Source organism: Ceratotherium simum, chromosome 5, assembly GCF_057802395.1.
Source record: "Ceratotherium simum simum isolate JZ-2026a chromosome 5, ASM5780239v1, whole genome shotgun sequence".
In the NCBI taxonomy this organism is placed as follows: Eukaryota; Metazoa; Chordata; class Mammalia; order Perissodactyla; family Rhinocerotidae; genus Ceratotherium; species Ceratotherium simum.
Window position 1 is genome coordinate 77,763,245 of NC_141904.1, and position 7,566 is coordinate 77,770,810.

Consider the following 7,566-nt stretch of genomic DNA (forward strand, 5'->3'; position numbering starts at 1 on the left):
GTGTGTGTTCACTAAACAGCAAGGAGACCAGTGTAGCTACAGTAGAGTGAGGGAGAGAGAAAAAGGAAGGGAGATCCAAAAGGTAACAGAGGGCCAGATTATGTAGGATCCGGTAAGCTTTTACTCTTAGTGAAAGGCAGTGCCATTACAGTTTTAAAAAGACACCTGACACTTTTCCTGATATTCATGGTCAATTTCCCTGCCAAGTTAGAGACTCCCCGTGTTACTTGCTGATCCCTGAACACAAGGAGTCCAAAGTGCCCTGGTGGCAGCCATGGCTTGTAGTTCAATGAGCTCTTCCTGTTCCCATAGAAAGAGGACACTCTCTTGGGGACCAGGATCTCCAACTCTACAGAGCCCAGATTTGCTGAGATGGGAAAAACAAAGTCCCCAGTGGGTCATCAGGAGTGATAAGAAGTGGGACCACTTCTACTTCCACCTTTTGGTTCCTGAACCCATATATTCTTCCTACTTAGGGACACAGTGCCGTATAGACATCTCTGATTGAATATACCTACTGCATCCTTAGAGATACCCCCATCCTTGCAGAGGATAGCCTCCAAGATGGCATTTCCACTGTGCCCTCATTGAGTGATTCCTGCTCTCTGTGAGGCCAGCTGCTTTTGGTTGGTATGGGATGGGATAAGACCATTGGAACCCATGATCATGATCTACCTCTGCAACTCCTTCACTATGAGGTGGATCCCCTAGTCAAATGCTATGCTGTGTGGGAATATACACCTGTGGATAAGGCATTCTGCAGGTTCACAGGCAGTGGTTCTTGCTGAGACTTTTGAAGCAGGAAAGGCACAGCTCAAACTTTGTTCATTGTGAAGATTCTCCATTGCCACTGTTTTTTAAGGCCACTCCTGAGAATGGCTGTGACACAGTCACCATCCATTTTTGGGTCGCATCCTCATCCTGGGCCCACCCATTCATAAACCCAGCTTGGGCTTCTTCCTCCTCCTTCTGCTGGTCATAAGGGACCCCCTACAAGACCATAGATGTGAGCAGAGGGAGGGGCACTGGTGCAATGGTGGTTATATGCAGCTTACTCAGGTCCTCAGGTCTTGCTCAGGCTTGATCTTGAATGTAGCATTTCCATCTTATAATGGATTGCTGCTGAGCCTGCCTCACTTTAGGACTTGGTGACAGAACCATCTAATGATGGCAGTTCTAGATACATGGTTACTTTGTGTTTTGTAGCCAACCATTCTATCTCTGTGAGGGCCCAGTAGCATATCAAGAGCTATTTTTTAAAAGGTGCATAATTGTATTTGTCAGGTTCTCCAGAGAAACAGAACCAATAGGATGTGTATATATTTATATAGAGAAAGAGAGTTACTATAAGGAATTGGCTCACACGATTATGTAGGTGGGCAAGTGCCAAGATCTGTAGGAAGAGTTGGCAAGCTGGAGTCCCAAGAGAACCAATGATGTAAGTACCAGTCCGAGTCCAAAGGCCCAAGAACCAGACGAGCTGATGGTGTAATTTCAGTCAGAAGGCTGGCAGGCTCAAAGCCCAGGAAGAGCCCCTGTTTCAGTTGGAGCCCAAAGGCAAGGAAAAGGCCAATGTCTCAGTTCAAAGGAAGTCAGGAAGGAAGAATTCTCTCTTACTCCGGGGAGGGTCAGCTTTTTCATTCTATTGAGGCCTTCAACTGATTGGATGAGGCCCACCCACATTAGGGAGCACAATCTGCTTTACTCAGTCTACCAATTTAAATGTTAGTCTCATCCAAAAATACTCTCACAGAAACACTGGAATAATGTTTGACCAAATATCTGGGCACTCCATAGACCAGTTGAGTTGACAGAAATTTAACCATCATAGTAATTCTTCACTGTGGATGGCATGACTTTGCTCCAGAATCCCAGGAGCCTACTGTTATGATTCCCCCACTGGGGCTTGCCATCATCTCCATCCTGCATCTTTCCCATCACTGATACCTCCAACACCAGAAGGGCTCCCAAATTGTATGACCCAAGCAGCAGGCTGCTTGCACCGCAGCCTGGATCTGCTGTAGAGCCCTTTCCTTCTTCTAGCCCCACTCAAACCTGGCCTTCCATCTCACCTGGTGTATGGGCTGGAGCAATATTCCTAGGTGTGGAATATGTTGTCTCCAGAACCTGAAAAAGCCTTGTGCTTCCTTCTTTGTAGTAAGGGATGCACAATGCAGCATTTTGTCTTTTCCTTTGGAGAAGATACCTCAGCACAGACCTGACCACTGAACCCACCTTTACTGAGGTGGAAAGTCCTTGAATCTTCATGGGTTTATCTCCCATCTCTGGAGTGTATGTTTCTTACAAAGGCCTCCCATGTGCTAGCCCCCGCCAGCTCATCCTATCTGATTAACATAATATCATCAGGGGCCGGCCCCGTGGTGTAGCGGTTAAGTGCGCGCACTCCGCTACTGGCGGCCTGAGTTCGGATCCAGGCGCGCACCGACGCACCACTTGTCAGGCCATGCTGTGGCAGCGTCCCACATAAAGTGGAGGAAGGTGGGCACGGATGTTAGTTCAGGGACAGTCTTCCTCAGCAAAAAGAGGAGGATTGGCATGGATGTTAGCTCAGGGCTGATCATCCCCACAAAAACAAAACAAAAAACACATAATATCATCAATGTAAGACAGCATTTTAATACTCTGCAAGACAGCCAGATAGTTTAGTCCAGCTCTCTTCAAACTACAATATGACAGAGGGCAGGAGCGCTGACATAGCCCTAGGGCAAAACTGTAAAGCAGGAGTTGACGAACTTTTTCTATAAAGGACCAGATAAGTCTTGTAGGCTTTGTGGGACACATATGATCTCCACTGCATATTCTTCTTTGATTTTGCTGTTATTGTTATTTTACAAACCTTTAAAAATGTAAAAACCATTCTTAACTCAGGGGCCATAGGAAAACAGGCTATGGGCAACTGTTGGGGGGATTTGGCCCCTGCTGTAAAGTAATATTGTACCTGTTCCATTTTAATGTGAACACTTTCTGATCCTTCTTCCTGATTGGGACAGGAAAAAAACACTTTTGCGGAATCCATGGTGACACACTATATACCTGAAGCCTCACTACTCTGTGCTAGTAACAATGCCATATCCAGCACAGCACTGAGACTGGGGACAGTGTCGGCTGAGCTTGCCAACGTCTACAGCCACTCTTTTTTTTTTTTTTTTTTGCTGGAGAAGATTCGCCCTGAGCTAACATCTGTTGGCAATCTTCCTCTCCTTTTCTTTTTTTTTTCCCTCTCCAAAGCCTCAGTACATGGTTGTATATTCTAGTTGTAAGTCCTTGTAGTTCTGTGTGAGCCACTGCCACAGCATGGCAACTGACAGGAGAGCGGTGTGGTTCCATGCCCAGGAACCAAACCTGGGCTGCCAAAGCGGAGCACGCTGAACCTGAACCACTGGGCCATCAGGGCTGGCTCTACAGCCACTCTTTTTAATGGGCTGACCACCCTTAGCCTCCTTCTGACTGTAGATGTTAAGCAGCACCCTTTTTGGTTACTCATCTATTTTACCACCTACATGTGCCTTGTGGGTCAAGTCTCCTTGGCTGCCCCTCCTACCTTGCCCCTGTTACACAAATTGTAGCCCCCTGGCTGCTTGTGGTAAGTGCCACCAGCTGGCTTCTATTGCCCCAGCCCCTGTCATCTCTATCACTATTAGCAGGCTCCACCTCGGTGGCGGCCTCTCCTTGTCAGCCCCGGCCTGCAGAGACAAGCCTCCACTGAACTGCCTGCCAAGTGACGCCAGCACCCCTCTGCCCCGTGCATGCCTGGTGGCCTTGGGGATTGGTGTGTCCTCTGGGCCCTCCCATGGAACATAGTCTTCTAGCCTCTCAGAATAAATCCAAACAGCATTCCTACTTCCCTGAACTATCAAGTCCTTTCCTCCATTGGCATCAGCAACCCATGTGTTTCACCTTCATTCAGAGTGAGCCATTGCTTTCTCCCGGGTTCTATGAGCCACACTGGCAGTGAGTTTGTCCCTTTCCCTGGGGTCCCTGCCAAGGTATGAAATGCCATGTCCCAAGTGAGTCCCTCTAACTCAATACATTCTTGCTCATCCAGTCTTACATTGTGGACCCTTAGTCAAATACCCACATGGTCCTAGTCCAGGGTTACTCCCCTGGCTCTGGCTAGTACATGATAGTTAATTCTTTTTTTAAAGATTTTATTTATTTATTTTTCCCCCCAAAGCCCAGTAGATAGTTGTATGTCATAGCTGCACATTCTTCTAGTTGCTGTATGTGGGACGCGGCCTCAGCATGACCAGAGAAGCGGTGTGTCGGTGCGCAGCTGGGATCCGAACCCGGGCCGCCAGCAGCAGAGCGCACGCACTCAACCACTAAGCCACGGGGCCGGCCCCTAATTCTTTTTTTAAAGAGCTTTATTGAGAATAATTCCAACACCATGCAATTCACCCTTTTAAGGTATATGTTTTTTTAATATAGTCACAGTATTTTTCGACCATCACCACAATCTAATTTGGGGACATTTTTATCACCCCCAAAAGAAACTCTAAACCTCATTAATAGTCACTCCTCATTCCCTCAACCCAGCCCTAGATAACACCCAATCTACTTTCTGTCTCTATAGATTTGCCTATTCTGAACATTTCTTATAAATGGAATCATACAATATGTGACTTTTTTGTGACCACTTTTTTCACTTGGAATAATGTTTCTGAGTTTCATCCATGTTGTAGCATGAATCAGTACTTCTTTCCTTTTTATGGCCAAAATACTAAATTTTATTTATCCATTCATCAGTTGATGGACATTCGGATTGTTTCCACTTTTTGGCTATTATGAATAATGCTGCTATGAACTGCATATAAGCATTCGTTGTACAAGTTTTGCATGGACATATGTTTTCATTTCTCTTGGGTATACACTAGAAGGGGGATTCTTTGCTCATATGTTAACTCTATGTTTAACCTTTCAAGGGAATTGCCAAACCATTTTCTAAAGTGGCTGTACCATTTTACATTCCCATCAACAATGCACGAGGGGTTCTAATTTCTCCACCATGTAGCTAATTCTTGCATCTCCTTTAGAGTAAAATTTCTTTTCTCCTTTATGAGGCCCAACATTTCTTCAGTTTGGCTATACTGAGATTTAACCCTGCTTATAGCCTGGCAGCCACAGAGGAGGTGGGGGCAGCTCATGGGGGTGGGGTAGGGGGAACCTGTTGCCTTGTAAGTGAGGGGGCTCTGCCGTGTCTTCCCAAATGGGGGAACAGCTAGTTCTCAATTGGAGGGATAGGCCAGCTCCACAGGCTCTGGGGGCTCAGAGAATTCTGCAGAGCCACATTTCTCAGGGGCATCCACCTAGATGTCCCCGCCCCACCTTTCAGGTCCCAGGTTTTTCCAACCTGATCCCTGACTTGAGCATGGGAGACCTGCCTCAGCTGAGCATCCAAACATCTGGGGAGCTCTGGCTTCTAACAATTAGATCATCAGCCTGCCACTCAGCTGGGTCTGCTCTTGCACCGCAGTACATAAAGGTCTTTTTGCAAGCTACCAAAGAGGCCCTCTGGCTCTCACACATAACTTTTTTTTTTTTTTTTGAGGAAGATCAGCCCCGAGCTAACATCCATGCCAATCCTACTCTTTTTGCTGAGGAAGACCTGCCCTGAGCTAACATCTATTGCCAATCCTCCTCCTTTTTTTCCCCAAAGCCCCAGTAGATAGTTGTATGTCATAGTTGCACATTCTTCTAGTTGCTGTATGTGGGACACCGCCTCAGCATGGCCTGACGAGCAGAGTGTCGGTGCGCACCCGGGCCCGAACCTAGGCCGCCAGTAGCGGAGCGCGCGCACTCAACCGCTAAGCCACGGGGCCGGCCCCACTCACACATAATTTTTAACTGTTCGTTAACTGCCCTCAGTTTCTCATTATCCCTCTGTAGGGGGTCAATGCAACTTGGTAATACCCAGCCTATCCCACTATCCTTGGATGCATTTTTCCTCTAGATTTTTCAAATTCCTGAATCAGCACATTGGCACAGACATTCCTTTCCAGGTGGATATTTTCCCAGGTCACCAACAGTAAAATTTTGTTTTGTTTTGTTTGTTTTGTTTGTTTTTGGTGAGGAAGATTGGCCCTGAGCTAACATCCGTTGCCAATCCTCCTCTTTTTGCTGAGGAAGATTGGCCCTGTGCTAACATCTGTGCCCACCTTCCTCTACTTTTTTTTTTATATATGGGACACCTGCCACAGCATGGCTTGATAAGCAGTGCGCAGGTCCGCACCAGGACCTGAACCTGAGAACCCCAGGCCACCGAAGTGGAGTGTGCGAACTTAACCACTATGCCACTAGGCCGGCCCTACCAGTAAAATTTTTAGCAACTGGGCTGCCACCTTGTGCCAGGGACTATCCATACCCCACATACCACTCAAAGACGGGTCCTCATTGCCAGCCAAGCAGTGGGTGACCTAGTCCCCAAACGCCATCTTATCACCTGCTTTGTTAGACCACTTCTAGTATTAACTGTGTCACTGTGGTTCCTTTCCAAAACAGATGCCAAGATGTAATTAGAAATGGAAGAGATTTATTGGTGATAACACATGTGAAAACTAAAGGGGAGAGGGAATAAGGAGTAGGCAGCAAAAGCCTCCAGACCGCAACTCAGGTCTGACACCTGTGAAAGGAAGGAGGCAGGAAAGAGCACTGGGCCGGAAAAGCCTCTGACCCTGGTGCTTGTGAGGATTAATTATATGTGTCAACTTGACTGGGCCACAGACTGCCTGAATATCTGGTTAAACATTATTTCTGGGTGTGTCTGTGAGGGTGTTTCCAGAAGAGATGAGCATTTGAATTGGTGGACTGGTTAAAGCAGATGGCCCTCTCCAATGTGGGCAGGCATCATCTAATCCTTTGAGGGCCTGAATAGAACAAAAAGGTGGGGGAAGGTTGAATGTGTTCTCTGCCTGACTGCTTGACCTGGGACATTGATCTTCTCTTGTCCTCAGCGCTCCTGGTTCTCAGGCCTTCAGACCTGGACTAGAATCTACACCATCGGCTCTCAGGCCTTGGAACTATACCACTGGCTATCCTGGATCTCTAATTAGCAGATGGCAGATTGTAGCACTTTTCAGCCTCCATAATCACGTGAGCCAGTTCCTTATAGTAAATCCCATTTTATGTATATATCCTATTGGTTCTGTTTCTCTGAAGAACCAATACAGTGCTGTCTAGGCCAGTCCGACAGGAAGCTTGAGAGTAAAGATTGCTCATTTGAGGAGTCTTGCATTGAGCCAAAATGGCCAAGCCTTAGTCTTCCCATCATGTTCAGTCATTGGTTGGAGCTGCCCAGGAAAGCGTGTCCTCAGTTTGAACACTGTGGCTGATCCCACCAGCGCTGCTGCTAGAGGCTGTCAGTTGACTGTACTTGCAGTAGGTTTACTCTTTTTTTTTTTTTTAAAGATTTTATTTATTTATTTTTTCCCCCCAAAGCCCCAGTAGATAGTTATATGTCATAGGTGCACATCCTTCTAGTTGCTGTATGTGGGACACGGCCTCAGCATGGTCGGAGAAGTGGTGCGTCAGTGCGCGCCCGGGATCCGA